General features: G+C 46.8%; 1 long non-coding RNA gene across 1 annotated transcript in view; it reads left to right on the top strand.

The window, feature by feature from the left end:
- The first annotated feature begins 4,663 nt into the window (after positions 1-4,663).
- Positions 4,664-21,268, top strand: part of LOC141191435 (uncharacterized) — a 113,706-nt gene continuing 97,101 nt past the window's right edge. The window contains exon 1 of the long non-coding RNA XR_012265422.1: positions 4,664-5,006. This is a non-coding gene — a long non-coding RNA (uncharacterized lncRNA). The remainder of the gene's footprint in view (positions 5,007-21,268) is intronic.

Raw genomic sequence — 21,268 nt, 5'->3', positions numbered from 1 at the left:
GTCAGTTTGGGAGGACTACAACTCCGCCTGGCCAGGGGAGATCCCATCTGCTCAAGGACTGACCAGGCCCCTATCACTAGCAAGTACTCCGGGAGGGTCTATCTTTGTCACCAGTAAAGACCCTGAACTACACCGCACCGTCTCTGAGTGGTTCCTGCTACCCCCATCATCCACGTCGGCTGCCGTGAGGCCATACCCCTCCCGTTGGGGGTTATACCATCCACGCTGCACCATCCTTCCACCGGCCTCAGCGGTCTGCCCTGCAGCGGCAGCTCCATAGCTGCATTCAACGGGTGGCGTAGTCACCAACCATCTACTGCTAGTACATCGCCGCTCAGTTTGACTCCCTGGGCGCGGACCGGGTCGCCGCCACGAGACTACAACCCTCAAGAGTTCCGGCTCCGGGTAAGCTCCCGCGTGCGCAACGCAGCGCGACACAGGCCCAGGGGCGCGTCATATCCTCCTCCACCCCCTGTTCCTTTATGTCTCCAGCACTGCTGTCTGTGTTATTATACAGTACTTGGTATAGTTGGACCAGCCTCTCTATAGATCTATCCTCCTCCACCCTCTGTTCCTTTATGTCTCCAGCACTGCTGTCTGTGTTATTATACAGTACTTGGTATAGTTGGACCTGCCTCTCTATAGATATATCCTCCTCCACCCTCTGTTCCTTTATGTCCCCAGCACTGCTGTCTGTGTTATTATACAGTACTTGGTATAGTTGGACCTGCCTCCCTATAGATATATCCTCCTCCACCCTCTGTTCCTTTATGTCTCCAGCACTGCTGTCTGTGTTATTATACAGTACTTGGTATAGTTGGACCTGCCTCCCTATAGATATATCCTCCTCCACCCTCTGTTCCTTTATGTCTCCAGCACTGCTGTCTGTGTTATTATACAGTACTTGGTATAGTTGGACCTGCCTCTCTATAGATATATCCTCCTCCACCCTCTGTTCCTTTATGTCTCCAGCACTGCTGTCTGTGTTATTATACAGTACTTGGTATAGTTGGACCTGCCTCCCTATAGATATATCCTCCTCCACCCTCTGTTCCTTTATGTCTCCAGCACTGCTGTCTGTGTTATTATACAGTACTTGGTATAGTTGGACCTGCCTCCCTATAGATATATCCTTTTCCACCCCCTGTTCCTATGTGTCTCCAGCACTGCTGTCTGTGTTATTATACAGTACTTGGTATAGTTGGACCTGCCTCTCTATAGATATATCCTCCTCCACCCTCTGTTCCTTTATGTCTCCAGCACTGCTGTCTGTGTTATTATACAGTACTTGGTATAGTTGGACCTGCCTCTCTATAGATATATCCACCTCCACCCTCTGTTCCTTTATGTCTCCAGCACTGCTGTCTGTGTTATTATACAGTACTTGGTATAGTTGGACCTGCCTCTCTATAGATATATCCTCCTCCACCCTCTGTTCCTTTATGTCTGCAGCACTGCTGTCTGTGTTATTATACAGTACTTGGTATAGTTGGACCTGCCTCTCTATAGATATATCCTCCTCCACCCTCTGTTCCTTTATGTCTGCAGCACTGCTGTCTGTTTTATTATACAGTACTTGGTATAGTTGGACCTGCCTCTCTATAGATATATCCTCCTCCACCCTCTGTTCCTTTATGTCTGCAGCACTGCTGTCTGTGTTATTATACAGTACTTGGTATAGTTGGACCTGCCTCTCTATAGATATATCCTCCTCCACCCTCTGTTCCTTTATGTCTGCAGCACTGCTGTCCGTGTTATTATACAGTACTTGGTATAGTTGGACCTGCCTCTGACGCGCCCCCTGGGCCAGTGCTGTTGGGGATACCCGGAGCCGGATCAGATGGGGGTTGTAGTCTCCGAGTGGCTGTGACCCGGTCCGTGCCCAGGGTGTCAAGCTCAGTGTGTGGCAGTCCTTATGATGTTACTAGATGTTCTTTTGTGTCGACTACGCCACCCGTTGAATTGCGGTCAGTACGGCCGCCGCTGCAGCAGGGTCCGCTGAGGCTGGTGATGTATGTGCAGCTCAGGTAGTATAACCCCCAACGGGAGGGGTATAGCCTCAGGGGGTCAGTTGCAGAGGATGGGGGTTGTGGTGGTGCAGCGGGGATGGAAATGAGACTCAGAGTCGGGCTGTGCAGTTCAGGGTTTGTTTACTTACTGCAGTTGTTCTGGTCACTCCGGCCTTAAGTGACCACCCGAGCAGTGCTGCGTCCACCAGGTCCTGGACTCGGCCAACCCCCAGGTGATTCTGGAGCGTGGTCATGAGCTCCCTTACTGTCCTGTCCTCTTCTCTGGCCTTCCCCACCAGGGATCCACCTATGTCCGGCTCCCTCGGGCCTCTTGGTGGTAAACCCTTGTCTCTGGGTTCCCTGACCCTATTCCTGGTCTGCCTTCCGGGTGGATTTAGTGGGTGATCGTGGCAGATCAGTCCTGCCCACGACCTCCGGTTCCTGGCTAAGGTGTGCTGTAGCCTCTGCCAGCTTGGGATCCGGTACCCTGTTGCCAACTCTTCACCCTCTGGTCTAATTTGGGCTCTTGGAGTTCCTTCTTTCTCCCCCTCTGGGTCTTTCTTTCTCCTCTCTCTCTCTGGGCCTTGGAGCTGCTCTTCTTCTCTGCTCTCTTCCTCTGACTCTGCAAAAGACTGACTGACCTTGATCTAAGATGGTTCCCACCTTATATACTCCCTCTATGTGTGAGCTCAGGTGACCAGCACCCAATGAGCTCCTAACTTTACCCAGACTGCTCCCCCTATCTGCCCCTACACTACTGGGATGTTCCACCCCCCTCCCACTCCAGCCAGGAACAGACTCTGTTGTACCTGCACATTTCTCTAGTGGGAGTACCATCGGTCTGTTCCCCGGAAATGGGATGTGTGTAGTGCATGCAGCTAACTGAGCTCAGTTCCACACTCCATCCTTACCCGGGAGTGGAATACCACACCTCTGGCTTGAGGTGTAATACCCCTGTAGCAGCCGAATCCTCAGGGTGCTACACCTCCCTATAGATATATCCTCCTCCACCCTCTGTTCCTTTATGTCTCCAGCACTGCTGTCTGTGTTATTATACAGTACTTGGTATAGTTGGACCTGCCTCCCTATAGATATATCCTCCTCCACCCTCTGTTCCTTTATGTCTCCAGCACTGCTGTCTGTGTTATTATACAGTACTTGGTATAGTTGGACCTGCCTCTCTATAGATATATCCTCCTCCACCCTCTGTTCCTTTATGTCTCCAGCACTGCTGTCTGTGTTATTATACAGTACTTGGTATAGTTGGACCTGCCTCCCTATAGATATATCCTCCTCCACCCTCTGTTCCTTTATGTCTCCAGCACTGCTGTCTGTGTTATTATACAGTACTTGGTATAGTTGGACCTGCCTCTCTATAGATATATCCTCCTCCACCCTCTGTTCCTTTATGTCTCCAGCACTGCTGTCTGTGTTATTATACAGTACTTGGTATAGTTGGACCTGCCTCCCTATAGATATATCCTTTTCCACCCCCTGTTCCTATGTGTCTCCAGCACTGCTGTCTGTGTTATTATACAGTACTTGGTATAGTTGGACCTGCCTCTCTATAGATATATCCTCCTCCACCCTCTGTTCCTTTATGTCTCCAGCACTGCTGTCTGTGTTATTATACAGTACTTGGTATAGTTGGACCTGCCTCCCTATAGATATATCCTCCTCCACCCTCTGTTCCTTTATGTCTCCAGCACTGCTGTCTGTGTTATTATACAGTACTTGGTATAGTTGGACCTGCCTCTCTATAGATATATCCTCCTCCACCCTCTGTTCCTTTATGTCTCCAGCACTGCTGTCTGTGTTATTATACAGTACTTGGTATAGTTGGACCTGCCTCTCTATAGATATATCCTCCTCCACCCTCTGTTCCTTTATGTCTCCAGCACTGCTGTCTGTGTTATTATACAGTACTTGGTATAGTTGGACCTGCCTCTCTATAGATATATCCTCCTCCACCCTCTGTTCCTTTATGTCTCCAGCACTGCTGTCTGTGTTATTATACAGTACTTGGTATAGTTGGACCTGCCTCTCTATAGATATATCCTCCTCCACCCCCTGTTCCTTTATGTCTCCAGCACTGCTGTCTGTGTTATTATACAGTACTTGGTATAGTTGGACCTGCCTCTCTATAGATATATCCTCCTCCACCCTCTGTTCCTTTATGTCTGCAGCACTGCTGTCTGTGTTATTATACAGTACTTGGTATAGTTGGACCTGCCTCTCTATAGATATATCCTCCTCCACCCTCTGTTCCTTTATGTCTGCAGCACTGCTGTCTGTGTTATTATACAGTACTCTGCATTGTTGGACTTGTCCGCTTATAGATATAACCTTTTCCATCCCTTGCTCTCACATGCTTCCAGCACTGCTGTTTGTGTTCATACATAGCACTCTGCACTGTTGGATCTACCTGTTTATAGATATATCCCTTTTTTTTTTTTTTTTTTTTTTCCCCTTGTTCTTATATATCTCTAGCATTGCTGATTGAGCTTTTTTGTACAGTACTTTGCATTTTTTGACTTTCTTGTTTGTAGATATATCCTTTTGCATCTCCTGTTCTCACGCATGGCTGAGGTGATTTATTTCCGTGCATCGTATTGATACATGTGTACTGGGAAATGCCCTATGTGCCTGGGCTCTTCCTGGTCTTTGTGTGTGGTGGTGCGTTCCACTGTGAACCGCATGCCATCCCCCTCCAGCCAGGTGCCGACCTCATTATGAGACACAGTCTGTTTGCACATGTTCTCAAAGGGGAATACTAAAACATGGATATGGGACTATTTCCTGGGATTCTCTCATCACTGCAAGATATGTGTGAACTTTGAGACTACCTTAACCTTGCATAATCCATCTCACACTTTGTCCTCAACCTCTCTACTTTGTCCATTTGGGATTTTTGACTTTCTTTCAGTATATATACCTCCAGCATCTGGGACACCAACATCACACCCCTGATGAAGCCATAAGCATTTGGCGTAACGCGTAGGTTATTTATACTTTTTCCTTTTCTCTGTGCATCTTTATTTTCTGGTACTCTCCTTATTCCTATATTGTTTTATACTTAATTTATTTGTGGGCTTGATAGTGGAGCATAGATATTTTCTACTATGCTCTCTTACCAATTGATTTACCTATACCATGCCATATATATTTTAGCGATATTTGGAATTATGTACCATTGTTATTGAAGTACATTTATCTTGCACAGTTGTGTAATACATCTTTGACATATCTATTGATTATTTTTCTTTTGTTTGGGTGAATTTTTTTCCTTCTTTGTCCTGTGTATGTTTTTAATAATGTCCTATGTAGTGTGCTTTGAGACTAATAAAATTTTGCATATTTTTGTACATTAGTGTCTTTATATCTATTTATCAATTGTATTTGGTGCCCTGGATTTGTTCTAATTCCCCTTGTCTTTTTCTTATGCTTGTTTGCATTCATGGGGACATTGGCACAAATACATAATTAATATTTAGTGTGGTGCTAGGTCTGCCCCTTACTTCTTACGAATCCATGCAAGTCAATGGCGGTGAAAACGCAGTGCTTCCGCAAAATAATTGGTAGTGCTGCGTTTTTTTTCCGCAATGATAATCCGCAGCGGAAATTTCCACAGCATGTGCACAGCATATGCGGATTATCATTGGGGAACATGGCAGGCCTTCTACCATGCGTTTTTTAAGCGCTTCTGCAGCATTTTTGTCACTACGGAAATGCTTAAAAAACGCATCATGTGCACACAGCCTAACACAGGTGCAGGAATACAACATACAGAGACACAACCCGAGAACGGTCAGCGATTGATATAACCACTTTATATGTATAACAGCTATTATATAAGGGAGTTAGTAACAGGGGTAATATACACCAACTGGAATAATTATAAATATTTTCAGTGAATAACGCTAAAGTTCTTTGCAAAAGTGTGATGCACCCAGTCGTGGGAGTCACCACGGGAGTTCTCTTTATATGGCCCTATAACGTCTATCACATCATGTTTAGCCTCCCACTCACCAACTGGCCCCCACCCAGCCTGAGATCCTAATTCCAACTGGCCCCGGTACCGTGAGTATTGGAAGTGATGGCCCTGTTCACTTACGCAATTCCTCTGCGGTTCCTGGCGCGTCATTCTTCTCGCAGTCCTCTCTCAGCTCTTCTTTGCTTGACCGTCGATGGTAGTCTCTCACACTTGGGATAAGGGGATCCTGACCTTGGCTCTTGACAGGCGGCGTTGGATTCCAGGAACTTACTCAGTTTGGAGCGCAGGTCCTGTCTCTGACCAACATGCGCAGGGCTCAGGGCACTTCTGTAAAGAGTCCGGAGCTTCTCAGGCAGTGTCCAGCTCTGGTGCGACTCAGGCCTCTGGCTGGGGCCTGTCGCACTAGGCTCTGCGGTCCCTCTGGAGCACATCTGCTTCACTCTGCAGCCTGGCGCCAAATCTCGCTGTGTCTTGGTGCACTGGACTTTTATATCCAGGAAATCCTTCCTGGAGGTCACCTGATCAGATCCGGCATCTGAATTTGCTCTCCCTTCAACTCTTCTAGCATAACTTTTTCCGCTTGATTTCGCCTGAGCAGCAGATGGCAATCTTATCTCATCTCTGGCACATCCTGCAAGAATCCTCCTGATGGTTCATTGCTCTTTACTACATTCCTCACCCCTTTTTGCTCATCAGTCCAGTGGACTTCTTGGGGGATTGACGTCTCCTTCCAAAGTGCAAGTTCAGACAAGAGTTGGGCACACTCTTCTGTTTTCTATTGAATCTGAGACCAGATAAACTCTTCTTTTGCATACCGGTTAGCCCGCTCAGTCCTGCAGAGGCGATTCTGGAGTCCCTGTAGAATCAATCACTGGTGATTGCAGATCGCCTCCCGATTCATTCTCTGTCCCACTCGAGAGTGGCACTGGCAGTTCTGACAGACTCAATGGTACTTTATGCCATTCTTCATCCCCCAAGGTCCCTGTTTGTGGTGCTTCAACCACTTCAGTTGAAGATTCAGTCCTGTGACAGTCCTCCACTTTGGAAGAGCAGGGCCGCAGCATGTTGCGTTGCAACACTTTAGATGCCGCGGTGTCTTCCCCTTCGGGTCGGACCTTGTAGACCAGGTTATCCGGGTGGACCTTCTTCACCATATTATAGGGTATTGCTTTGCTCTCACTAGCACACGGTTCACTGGTTGGAGTGGTCCACCTGAGGTCTGGAGCCCACTTGGATGTTCCACTTCCCGGAACTTCTGTTCAACCAATCTTCTCACAGTCCGAAGTCTGCGTCAGTGCTCCCGAATCAAGGTAATTGGGCTGCCGCCCGGAAAGGGTCCTCTGAGTCCAGCCCCAGTTCAGTGATTTCTCATGCATTCCTCCCAAACGGCAAAATGTAAGCCAGTGATCGCATGGACTCGATTATTATACACCCACTCCAGCTCACACAAATTTGGGCCACTTCATCTTCTTGTCTTCTTCCAGAGTTCGCAACATTTGCAACAGGGTTCGGTTGAAGCGTTTGCAGGTTCCATTCCGCTGGTGGTGATATGGCATTGTTCGAGATTTATCGATTCCAGAGATACCCTCATCTGTCACTCGCCCCTGGAAGCAGGTCCCTTGATCAAAATGTATTCGCTTCGGGCCCCCATATATTCAAATGAAATCCTGACAGATTGCCTTAGCTGCAGCTACTGCTGTTTGGTCTCGAGTAGCGGCCACCACTGCGAACTTGGTGAAGTAATCAGTCATCACCAAGCAATACCCATAGCCATTGTATGAAATTCCGATCATCAGGATCTCCAAGGGCACAGAAGTTCGTATGGTATGAACAGGAGCCTTCTGTTCCGGGGCCTTACTTCTTTCAACTTCCTGATGCAGTTGGGGCCAATAAACCAGCTGTTGCAACCACCAGAAGGTCTTCTTCTCACCAAAGTAAGCACCCCTCTCATGAGCTTCCTTAGCCAGCTGTACTACTGGTACTTCTAGAATCAATACTTGGGAACTCCCAAGGTAATTGGATATTTCGGCATAGCAAGCCATCTTTCAGAAAGAGCCTTTACCACTGCCCCAAGATTTGCAGGGTAATTGGGAGAGAAGCAGCCCTGGTCGGGTTTTTCCCCTAGGGCGACCCATTCTCTCAGTTTTGCCAGTTCTGGGTTAGACTGCTGTAGATGTGTCCACTTGTCTCTTCCTCGTCCTAGAATTTGAGTGGGTCTGGGCTCTCCTCCGGACTCCTGGACATCTACTACAGCAGCGGCAAGCTGACTGAAATCCGGGATCTCGTCGCCTTCAAGCTCTCGTCTATATCTCTTTTTGGCCCCGCTTGGGTGACTCAGGATAAGGCGTCTGCATGAGTGTTCAGGGCCTTAGACTGATAGTCGATCTTGTACTGGTACTTAGACAACCTTGTGACCCATGGCTGTTCTAACGTGCCCAGCTTTGCATTCTCTAAGTGGGCCAAGGGGTTGTTGTCTGTCCGCACTTGTACTTCTGACCTCGAAAAGTACTCCACAAATTTCTCAGTCACGGCCCATACCAATGCCAGTAGTTGCAGTTTTAACAAAAACTTTGTTCTTCTCTGTATCCCGCAGTGACCGACTGGCATATGCGAACACCCACTCTTTCCTTCTTGTACTTGTGTCAATACTGCTCCCAGACAATGCACATAGGCCAGTGTGAAGACACAGAGTCTTCCGTGGGCGTAACACTACTCGGACAACACAGGGTCAGGGTAAAACAGCGTGGCAATACTTTATTGAACCACAAAGCGGACAATAAACACATAGAATAGTCCCAGCAAATACCCAAGATTGTACAACATTACACAGTCCCACCCTTCCACTCTCTCCTCCTGGGATAGAACAGCTGCGACTTTTGGACTTACGGAGTCAAATACCTCAACCAGTGGCCCCCCGCTTCTGGCGGGCCCCCACAGAGAGAAGGTAGCGGCAAGCTTAGGAAGCTAGCAGTCCATCGAGGTACGAAGACAGGAGACCCATGTTCCCCACCCTGACCTCTCTGAGAGTTTCCATGGGGTCAGTTGACTGGGGGGTCCCAATCAGGCTTCTCTGAATGTCTCCATGAGTTCCAGGCGACCAGTGGGTTCCTCCTGGCAAACCCAAATAACATATCCATGGAGCCAGGTGACTTCATTGTCCCATCCATGGGCTCTCTGATGGTCAATGGAGAAGATCCGTATCTTTCCAGTCAGGGCTATATACCCTTATGCTAGAATCATGCAAAATCCAAATCTGTGTCTCTTTAGGTAAAGCCATACTTCTAAGCTGATGGTGTGAAGAGAATCTAATTCTTGGCTCTCCCTGTAAAGTTTCTTTCCAATTTCTATCCCAAGTCTCTCTCATGGTTAATGGAGCAGATCCGAATCTTTCCTGTCAGGGCTACAGTTAGGTCCATGTATATTTGTACAGAGACAACATTTTTCTAATTTTGGTTCTAGACATTACCACAATGAATTTTAAACAAAACAATTCAGATGCAGTTAAAGTTCAGACTTTCAGCTTTCATTTGAGGGTATCCACATTAAAATTGGATGAAGGGTTTAGGAGTTTCAGCTCCTTAACATGTGCCACCCTGTTTTTAAAGGGACCAAAAGTAATTGGACAGATTAAATAATTGTAAATAAAATGTTCATTTCTAGTACTTGGTTGAAAACCCTTTGTTGGCAATGACTGCCTGAAGTCTTGAATTCATGGACATCACCAGACGCTGTGTTTCCTCTTTTTTGATGCTCTGCCAGGCCTTCACTGTGGTGGTTTTCAGTTGCTGTTTGTTTGTGGGCCTTTCTGTCTGAAGTTTAGTCTTTAACAAGTGAAATGCATGCTCAATTGGGTTGAGATCAGGTGACTGACTTGGTCATTCAAGAATATTCCACTTCTTTGCTTTAATAAACTCCTGGGTTGCTTTGGCTTTATGTTTTGCGTCATTGTCCATCTGTAGTATGAAACGACAACCAATCAGTTTGGCTGCATTTGGCTGGATCTGAGCACACAGTATGGTTCTGAATACATCAGAATTCATTCGTCTGCTTCTGTCCTGTGTTACATCATCAATAAACACTAGTGACCCAGTTCCACTGGCAGCCATGCATGCCCAAGCCATCACACTGCCTCCGCCATGTTTTACAGATGATGTGGTATGCTTTGGATCATGAGCTGTACCACGCCTTCACCATACTTTTCTCTTTCCATCATTCTGGTAGAGGTTGATCTTGGTTTCATCTGTCCAAAGAATGTTCTTCCAGAACTGTGCTGGCATTTTTAGATGTTTTTTTAGCAAAGTCCAGTCTAGCCTTTTTATTCTTGATGCTTATGAGTGGCTTGCACCGTGCAGTGAACCCTCTGTATTTACATTCATGCAGTCTTCTCTTTATGGCAGATTTGGATATTGATACGCCTACCTCCTGGAGAGTGTTGTTCACTTGGTTGGCTGTTGTGAAGGGGTTTCTCTTCACCATGGAGATTATTCTGCCATCATCCACCACTGTTGTCTTCTGTGGGTGCCCAGGTCTTTTGGCATTGATGAGTTCACCAGTGCTTTCTTTCTTTCTCAGGATGTACCAAACTGTAGATTTTGCCACTCCTAATATTGTAGCAATTTCTCCGATGGGTTTTTTCTGTTTTTGCAGCTTAGGGATGGCTTGTTTCACCTGCATGGAGAGCTCCTTTGACCGCATGTTTACTTCACAGCAAAACCTTCCAAATGCAAGCACCACACCTCAAATCAACTCCAGGTCTTTTATCTGCTTAATTGAGAATGACATAACGAATGGATTGCCCACTCCTGTCCAAGAAAAAGCCTTGGAATCAATTGTCCAATTACTTTTGGTCCCTTTAAAAACAGGGTGGCACATAATTAAGGAGCTGAAACTCCTAAACCCTTCATCCAATTTTAATGTGGATACCCTCAAATGAAAGCTGGAAGTCTGAACTTCAACTGCATCTGAATTGTTTTGCTTAAAATTCATTGTGGTAATGTCTTGAACCAAAATTAGAAAAATGTTGTCTCTGTCCAAATATATATGGACCTAACTGTATATACCCTTAGCATAGAATCATGTAGAATACAAATCTGTGTCTCTTTAGGTAAAGCCATACTTCCAAGCTGATGGTGTGAAGAGAGTCTTAGTGTCCTCTTGCTTCTCCTTGATTCTCTGTTTTAAGTCGCACTGCTACAGAAGCATATGTCCCTTAAAATATTAAGTCTTCCTTCAAGTACACATTCACAGGTAAGGGGTTAGGGAGGGCAGTCTCATGTCTCATTTTTTGAGCATTTAAAGAATTTGCTAAGTTTGTCCTCCTATCTTGTGAGTCAATAAGCCACAGGATCCACAAAGGTTAATTAACATAATTAGCAAATATTCATGGTTTCCAAATGAAGATAAGTCAATATTCGGTTTTATACGAAGAGTATGACCTTCTTGACCAGCCACAGAAATACACATACACTATTGTGTTGTTGTTGACTTATAAATAAATAAATGTATTTCTCTTGTAACGTGGGCGGTACATCACGGTCTGCCAGGCCTCCCCATCAAGGGTTAGGAGGGCCAGCTCAGCCTGGGCAAGAGGGGTCAGGGGATACATGCAAAGCATACTTCTCAGTCTTTCTATCCAGTCCCACAGCGACATGATGTTCCCTGTAAACTTAGGGAGGTTGCTGAGCATAGCCCCCAAGAGTATATGTCCCCTGCCGGCAAAGGACTGGATCGCCATCTCTGTGTCTGAATGTTGCATCCTGCCGACTACGCCAAATGGAACACAGGTTTCGAAATGCAACTCACAGAGACACAAGGCAAGAACAGTCAGGGATTGATATAACCACTTTACATGTATAACAACTATTATATAAGGGAGTTAGTGACAAGGGTAATATACAGCAACCTGGAATAACAATCAGAAATACTGTATTTTCAGTGAATAACAGTAAAGTTCTTTGCAAAAGTGTGATGCATGCAGTCATGGGAGTCACCACATGAGTTCTCTTTGTATGGCCCTAGCGGGGGTCACCGGTTCTTCCCAATTGGCCGCAAGTCTTTTCCGGATAAAGTCTATCAGATCCTGTTTAGCATTCCATGCACCAACCGGCCCCCACCCAATCTGAGATCCTAATCCCAATTGTCCCCGGTACCGTGAGTGAGCATTGGAAGTGACGGCCCTGTTCACTTGCGCGATTCCTCTGCAGTTGCTGGCTTGTCTCTTCTGTCGCAGTCCTCTCTCAGCTCTTCTCTGCTTAACTGTCGACGGTAGTCCCTCACGCTTGGGGTAAGGGGATCCAGACCTCGGCTCTTGACAGGCGGCGTTGGATTCCAGGCACTTACTCAGTGTGAAGCGCAGGTCCTGTCTCTGACCAACATGTGCAGGGCTCAGGGCGCTTCTGTGAGGAGTCCGGAGCTACTCAGGTGGCGTCCGGCTCTGGTGCGATGCAGGCCTCTGGCTGAGGCCTGTCACTCTGGGCTCTGCGGTCCCTCTGGAGCACGTCTGCTCCACTTTGCAGCCTGGCGCAAAATCTTGCTGTGTTTTGGTGCTCTGGACTTTTATATCCAGGAAATCCTTCCTGGAGGTCACCTGAACAGTATGGCATCTGAATTTGCTCCCCCTTCAACTCTTCTAGCACAAATTGATTCCACTTGATTTCACCTGGCCAGCAGATGGCAATCTTTCCTCATCTCTGGCACATCCTGCAAGAATCTTCCCGATGGTTCATTACTCTCTACTACATATGCAGCGATTCAGAAGACAAAGCAGCCATTGATAGCTTTACTAATGTAGCCCCCAGTCTCTCCTCTCATAGATTTTACACTCCCAAACATATTTATACACCACTCCACATAACCCAGTCTCTCCTCCCATTGGTCCTCTGCTGCCCACCCACCTCTTTTTCCTCTGTTACCTGGCTCTTCATCTCTCCTCCAACATGTTCTCCATTCCCCATAGCTCTCCATGTCTTGATCTCTCCTTCACCATTGTTCTTGAAGCCAGGAGAAGGGGCAGTGCCACATGATGCAGCTTCTTTCCCTTCTCACTCCGTACTGACAGAGCAGAGTGCATGAGGTGTGTTGTGCTATGCCATGCCAAGGCAGAGATAAGAGAACACAGAGCTTGCTTCATTATACTGTCCTGTCACTGCCTGTGCACAGTGCAGCAGTCAGAGGACAAACTCATAACAACTGCTGCACTCAAAAGGCAAATAAGCCAGAATATTTTACTGCTTCCACAACTGCACAATCCCTGTCAGTTCTCCCACTGCTTCTGCCTCCTCTTCTTTCACTTGCAGTTTTGTGAGAGAGGAGACAAACTTGCTGTGAGGGTTTTCCCCACTTTATTTTAAAAAATGTGTCCAATTAAAAAAACAAAACACTAGCATTATAGTAAAGGTTACATTTTTATATACTTTTTCTAAACCTAACTAGGGTTAGGATTAGGACTAGATTTAGGATTTGGACTAGGGGTTGGATTAGGGCTAGGGTTAGGATTAGGGTTACATTTAGGATTAGGGTTTGAGAAAGGGTTGAAGCCCCCCATACACACCAGACTACAGTCAACCAAGCCCACTAATATTGGCAGGATTATCCGACAGGCTACTGTGTATGGGGTCTCCTGACTCCCCTGACAAATGATGAAGCCCAGTCAAAGACCATTATTTCAGCTATATACTGGAAATTGCAGTATATAGTATAAACGGACAGGCGATTATAGGTTCAAGTCCCCCAAGGGAACTAGACAATGAGGTAAGAAAAAATGTCTTAAAAATATATACAAATTTTGGAGTAGATACGATGTTTTGGTCGCTTCTTATTGCATTTTTTGTAGTGTTGCAGCAACCGAAAAAATGCAATTCTGGCATTTTGATTTATTTTATTTTTACGGCATTTATTGATTAGGGTAATGTTATATATCGATACGACAAACTTGTATTGATACAGCGTGCCTCCCTCATACACTGACACAAAAAATATGACTTACTGGTATGTCATATGTTGGGAAGGGTTTAAAAATCATTTCACCTGAGTAACGTTTTTGCTCATTCGTTGGGTGCTTGCTAGCCAGTTAGACAGGCCAATAATCAGGAATGCGCAATCCTATAAACGTTCGTTGCTGATTCAGCCAGTCTAAATGTGTTTTTAAAAGACGCAAAATAATTGCCATGTCCTGTAAACCCATGCTACACCACTGTGGGTGATTTTTTTTTTTTAATCAGAATAAAAATGAGCTCTTTTGTAGCATCAATGGGGACAAAAGAGCATCAAAAATACTGAAACAATTGACATGATGCTGATTTTAAAATCTGCATCACAGGTCAATTTACAAGGTACAAAAACATTGTAAACGAGTTCAAAGATCTCATTTGCATTGCTGGCATTTTGTTCCACTGTTTAAGGGGGCAGGGATACTTTGCAAAAAAATACATCAAAACCCTTTTATGTGCAAGCAGCAGAAGATTTTGTTGCAGAAATTTCCACAACAAAATCAGAACGATCATATTCACCCCTTAGGCCGGAGCCACATTGGCGTATTGCGTCCAATGAGAAAGCCCCTGAGGTGCCAGAACAGCAGAACCTCCCATAAGTGACCCCATTTTTTAAAATACATCTCTCAATAGATTCATCTAAGGGTGCAGTGATCATATTGATGATCATATATACCATTGGGCAATGAAGAAAGATAATGACATTTTTACCACAAAAATGTTGTTTAGCCCCAGTTTTTACATTTTCACATGGAGAAACAGGTAAAAATGGAACCAAAATTTGTCACACAATTTCTGTTGAATATATGTAGCTGTAAATGTGGGGAACAGAGCACACAATAGGGTGATACTGTGGCGCCCCTGAGGGTTCAGTCGCCACAGAGGTACTGCACCTCACCCAGAGGTGTGGTGTCTCCTTCTCTCAGGTAAGGAGGGAGTGCTGCTCGGAACCCCAACACCTGCATCCAACACTACACTGCTCCAGGCCGGCTGGAAGGGCAACATGCATGTGCACAGTGCTGAGCCCTGTCCCTGGCTGGAGTGGGGGGAACCCAGAGGTATGGGGAACCAGTAGTGGGTGTGGGTGGAGGAAGCAGTTTAAGGGAGCACCATTACATGAGATATATAAAGGGAAGCTATCGTAGGGTGGCAGGTCAGTCAGTGAGTGAAGTCAGTCAGGGAGCAGAGTCTCTTTAGGGGCTCTGCTCCACAAGTGGGGCCTAGATATAGAGGCCCAGGAGGGGAGCAGAGGAGAAAGGCTCCGATCTATTGAAGGGATCCTAGGGGGTACGGCGAGTGCAGGACGGCACCCATACGCCCCGAATCTGTCAGAAGATAGATGTATCATAGGCCGCAAGAAGGGGACTGGCCCCTGGACTAGCTGTGCTACATCAAGTCTCAGCTGGGAAAACCAGAGGCTTCTGGCTTATATAGTTCAGTTCCCAAAGCCTCATTTTAATCTCCGTGAGAGTCAAGCAGGTCCGGGAACTCCAGTTAGACAGGAGGGACTTCAGAGCACCCGAGCGGGACTGTGAGTGGGGAAGCGCAGGGCAGGAGGGAGAAGACCCAGTGTGAAGTGGGTCAAGAGAGGTACACAAGAAAGCGAGGTTCTGCCAGGTGCTCCTAAACTACCTGAGGAAGAGCTGAACCCCCGTTCTGGTGAACGCAGCGCGACGTGGGAGGCTGTAAGCTGGACAGTGCAACCTGAGGAACTTAACAACAGTGAGTAAAGACTCCGATAAATGCACCGCACTGCCTCCGTCCATTATTTCATCTGTGTCATCTCCCCCCCACCCTGCACTACAACACCCAGCGCAACCAACACCCCTACACTGCCCTGGAGCTAGCTCTTCCTGTGGAGAGCCACACCATCCCTGCTGCAATAACATCAGCTTCAGAGGACTGCTCCGCAGCGGCGGCTCCCTTTAGCCGCATTCCACAGGTGGCGTCACAAACACTTCCTAAAACTACAAACCCCATATAAATAACATTCCCCTTTTTGTTGACCACCCTGGGCCATGGACCGGGCCAGCCACCGTGATATCCCCCCACCAGCATCCATAGGCCCAGCTGCCGAGTAACCCACGGCTCTGGGGGCGCATCAATATTCTATGGAGGGAGAGTAAGAGAGTGCTGGTTACACTCACCTGATGGAGCTGTGACTGGCACAACTATGAAGGCATGAACAAAAACAGCTGCTGCTGCCCCTTGGCTAGAAGATAAATCCTACAGGAGATATCAGATCCAGTTGGATGAACACATAAGTGGGCAGCGCTGCTGAAGTAAATCAATTCTTCAGAGATGATGATGATGATGATGATGAAGAAAAGGCTTTTCAACGCCATACCAGTGTCTTTTTTAAGTAAAAAAACAAATGAGTACAGCATAACAACGGATGTTTTTTTTAAAGGGCATTTTGTAACTGGCATACATTTTGGGCCTTTAAAAACCCATCCGTTGTCATGCTGTACACATTTGTTCTATTTTACTTGAAAAAGACGCCGGTACGGCGTTGAAACGAGTTCTTAATAAAAAGCCTTTTCATCATCATCATCATCTCTGAAGAATTGATTTACTTCAGCAGCGCAGCCCACTTACATGTTCATCCAAATTGATCAAATTTCTGTTGAACATGGCAATACCCAATATGTGGCTGTATAGAGATGCTTAGCCACACAGCGAGACTCGGGAGGGATGGCCACTCTTTGACTCCTGGAGCACATATTTTCCGTGAAGAGCAGAATACCCCTCAAGTGAGCCAATTTTGGAAATTATACCCCTTTGGGAATTTATCTACAGGTGTAGTGATGATCTGATTCCACGGGTGTTTTCCACACATAAGTTATAGTGAATGTTACTGATTGAAAATTGGAAATCTGCTATTGTAGTGACCAGTTTGTACTTCTGGAGACATGCACCTGTAAATTAGACAAGTTCTCATAGTTACAGAAATGTCAAACATGTGGACTGTAAGTGTGGTTCAGGCACATCGTAGGGTTTAGAAGGGTGGGGCCATTTGGATATGGGAGCACAGAATTTGATGAATTTCTTTTGGGGGGCAAGGGACCATTTTGCTTTTCCAATGTACTTTTTTTTATTTATATATATATATTTGTGATTTTTTTTTTTTTTTTCAAATATTTTTACTATTTATTTTTTTACTTTTATTTTACTTTTTTACTTAGTCCCTCTAGAGAACTTTAACTTTTATCACTCTGGTCGCTGGTATCATGCGTTGCCATGCACCAGCATTGCAAAGCTTTATACCTGTCTGTGCTGCACTGGCAGTACCCTCTTAAACCATGCTCTGAGCATGGTTTAACAGGCTTTCCATAGTCTGGTGACCCAGGTGTTGTCATGACATCACCATGGGACACCATGGCAATGATTAGGCCCTCGCTATGATGTCATGCGCATCAATCGGGTAGAGGCGGAAGTCTCTCCTAGCCTCCTAAATGTTGCGATCAATTTCGATCAAAGAATTTAGGGGGTTAAACAGCCAGGGGCGGTGTGGGAACCGATCCTCCCTGTGAGAGCCAGGTGTCAGCTGCCATGTTAGCTGAACACCCGGCGATGATTGTGCGGGCACAGCTGGGACATATTTATATGTTCAAGATTGGGAACCCTTTACCAGCCAGAATGTATAATGGATACGTCCAAGGTCATGAAGGGGTTCAATATTATGTATGATAACTTCATGATTGAAAAGCAATCTGGATCCAATTCAGACTCCTTTTTAATTGATTTACCAATTAAAGTTTTGAAGTTTTTTCAGGTGGTCCCACTTTGAAGAAAATTAGATCTGTCAGGTCAGTGTTTAAAAGCAAATATTCAGAAAAATGGCTTTGTTCCTGCAAAAACACCATGATCCAAAATCTTAATGGACAATGTTCCAGTGTATTTCCTAGCACAGTCAGCCTTCCTTTGCATTTCCCAGCATGTCTTGTTTCACAGCAACCAAGTTTTGGATGTCGAAGGTTGTGCCTTAGACCATCCATTCTGACAGTCATAATGTTGCTGAAAAGGGGACATCTTATCTCTAGTGATGAGTGAGCATGCTCTCTACTGCTCGGTGCTCGCCCGAGCATCTCACTGCTCGAGATGCTCAGCGCTCGGCGAGTATTTCCGGATTGTTCGGGCGGGAACTCGGGTCCCCATCCCCCTGCATGTTTGGCGCTCAGTTCATTAGAGAGCTAATGAACATGCAGGGATTGCCTGCCATGCACTGTAATGCCGGAGCCATGTTGGTTGTGGGCATTACAGTGATTGGCTGGCCGCACAGCGTCATCAGGTCTATGTCAGACCGGGCGCTGCCATGCTCTTCACAGTCACTCTGGATCAGACAGTGTATGGAGAGATGCTGCTGAGCTAGGGAGAGATTTGATTGTGTATTAGGTAGTGTAGGGAGAAAAAACGTACATTACATGACGCGCCCCCTGGGCCGTGGGGTACTCGACAGCCGGGCCTCTGTGGATGCCGGTGGGGGATATCACGGTGGCTGGCCCAGTCCGTGACCCAGGGCGGTCAGTAAAAAGGGGGGGGGATTATTTTACAAGGGATTTGGAATGTTCATGACGCCACCTGTGGAATGTGGCTAGAGGGTGCCGCCGCTGCGGAGCAGTCCTCTGGAGCTGGTATTACGGCAGCAAGGATGGTGTGGCTCTCCACAGGTAGAGCTAGCTCCATTGTAGTGCCGGGAGGGAGAGATGGCGCAGATGAAAGAAGGGACGGAGGCAGTGCAGTGCAGTCATCCGAGTTTTTACTCACAGTTCTTATGACAGTTCCACTGGTTCACTGTACAGGTGTCAGCCTCCCACATTGCGCTGCATTCACCAGGCAGGGGTTCAGCACTTCCTCAGGCAGATTAGGAGTACCTGACAGAACCCCACTTTCTTGTGTTCCTAGCTAGACCATCTTCACGCTGGGTCTTTCTCCCTTCTGCCCTGTGCTTCCCACTCTCAATCCTGCTTGGGTGCTTTGAAGTCCCTCCTGTCTTGTTGGAGTTCCTGGACCTGCTTGACCTCACGGGGATTAGAATGAGGCTTCAGCAACTGACTATATAAGCCAGAAGCCTGCGGTTTTCCCAGTCGGAACTTAGAGTAACACGGCTGGACCAGGGGTCGGTCCCCTTCTTGCGGCCTACGATTCCTCTGCTCCCCACCTGGGCCTCTAGGACTGGGCCCTACTTGTGGAGCAGAGCTCCCAAAGAGACTATGCTCCCTGTCTGTTCTCCACTGACTAGCCTTCTGTTCTGTCACCCTAAGATGGCTTCCCCTTTTATATCTCACTCGATAGTGCTCACCTAAACTGCTTCCTCCACCCACACCCACTACTGGTTCCCCCCTAACATTGGGTTCCCCCCACTCCAGCCAGGGACAGGGCTCAGCAGCTGCGCACATACATGTTGCCTCACCAGCCACCCTGGAGCAGTGTAGTGTTGAATGCAGGTGTTGGGGTTCCGGGCAGCACTCCCTCCTTAACAGAGAGAAGGAGACACCACAGCTCTGGGTGAGATGCAGTACCTATGTGGCATCTGAACCCTCAGGGGCACCACATTACACATATCCATCTTAACAAACAGTCCTTCTTAGGACTAATCCATCTTCAGAGATATCAGGCAGGCAGTGTGTATATAGCAGACTGCATAGCATATAGCACAAGAGGCTCCATTCCAATTCTGCCTTATGCTGCTGTTAGATATTTCTATAGAAAGGCCCAGGTCCCAGGGCCAGGAATACTTTTCTTTGGATCTTAATACTCATTATTTGCTTAAAAGCAATCCAGAGAACACCGTTTTTTTCTGCGCCATTTCTTTGTTGGCACTGCAGAATACAGCCAGGTCCTTTCCATATTAGAGTGCTAGAAATCCAGGTAAGACTCTGTTTTCTCCGTCAAACGGATCACATATACGTTGTCAGAAAATACTGCCATTTCTGGCCTCTATTAAAAATCTCCTATAGTGTGTCAGTGAAGCAATTCACATTTGTTTCCTGCTCAAACTACTTACCTACAGGCCAGGTATTTAAAACTCTGTTTTCTTCATCACACAGATCACATATAAGTTGGCTCCAAACTCAGTCATTTGTAGTGTTGAGCGAGCACTAAAATGCTCAGGTGCTCGAAGCTCAGGCCGAGCTCACCGTGATACTTGAGTGCTCGAACCGAGCAACGAGCCCAATGTTCGTCTATGGGAGACCCGAGCATTTTTGCGGCGGCACCCCCGGCAGTCTGTAGAAAGCCTAAAAAGTGCCCAAAATGATAGTGACATTGCTCAAATGACATGGGGACAGCATGGGGATCACCTCAGGAAGCATTTCTGACCCCCAGGCCACTGCTGTCAACAACGTGGTCAGAGGTATTAAGCCACTTTTACGGGCTCACAATAAAACGTTCAAAAACGAAACTGAAACTTCATTCCTGTGAAATATGTTAAGGAGCATCCTTTCCAGGGTAAAGAATTGTGTATAAGGTAAAATAAATACCCAAAAACAAAAATACTCCTCCACACCTTGGGCTATGTTCACAAGTAGCATTTTTTTATGTGCTTTTGCACTTTTGCAATGCTTTCAACCGTGACAAATGCATTCACCGGGAAATGTCAATTTAACAGTTTACAACTTTATCTGATCATGTGCTGTGTGACACATGCATACAGTGCTGAAAAGACATGGGAACAGCATTGGGAAGACAACTGGAAGCATCTCTGACACCCAGGTCACTGCATAAAAGTGTGCCCATCAGAAGTGATCCTTGTCGCAACAGAAGATGCAGACTTGCAACTATCCCCGTGCAAGTCCTTGTCCCAGGCAGTGTTCAATTGTACCTCCCCCATTCCTTGCAATGCAAGCGCAAATATGCAGCCAACCACCCACCCGCAGGCTGAAATACTATATTGCTAGCTTGCTCTTGAAATGGGGCCTTTTAGTTTGGAGGAGGCCGAAGCTGGCCACTACCTCATGGCTGCATCAGCGGCGAGGTCTCCATACTCAGTCCCCAGCCGCCACTATTTGTTCCGGGAACCTTCCCCATACTTTTCTTAGCCTGACCTGCTTTAGGGCAGCATTGGACGAGCCCACCAGACAACCAGAGACTCCTCCAGTGGGCCCTGGCTTCTCCATCAGGGGAGTTGAGAGTGCCAAGGTGAGGAGCATGATGATGATGATAGAAGTTAGCATCTGCTTTGTTTTCTTGGAATGCAAGCGTAAGTGTGCAGCCTGCCACCCACCCACCCCCAGGCTGCAATACTGACGCGCCCCTGGGCCTGTGTCGCGCAGCGT

This window comes from Phyllobates terribilis, unplaced genomic scaffold (assembly GCF_046119375.1).
Source record: "Phyllobates terribilis strain yellow unplaced genomic scaffold, ASM4611937v1 Scaffold_42__1_contigs__length_11168841, whole genome shotgun sequence".
Lineage (NCBI taxonomy): Eukaryota > Metazoa > Chordata > Amphibia > Anura > Dendrobatidae > Phyllobates > Phyllobates terribilis.
The sequence above is the reverse complement of the archived record's forward strand: the minus strand, read 5'-3'. Positions and strand labels throughout refer to the sequence as shown.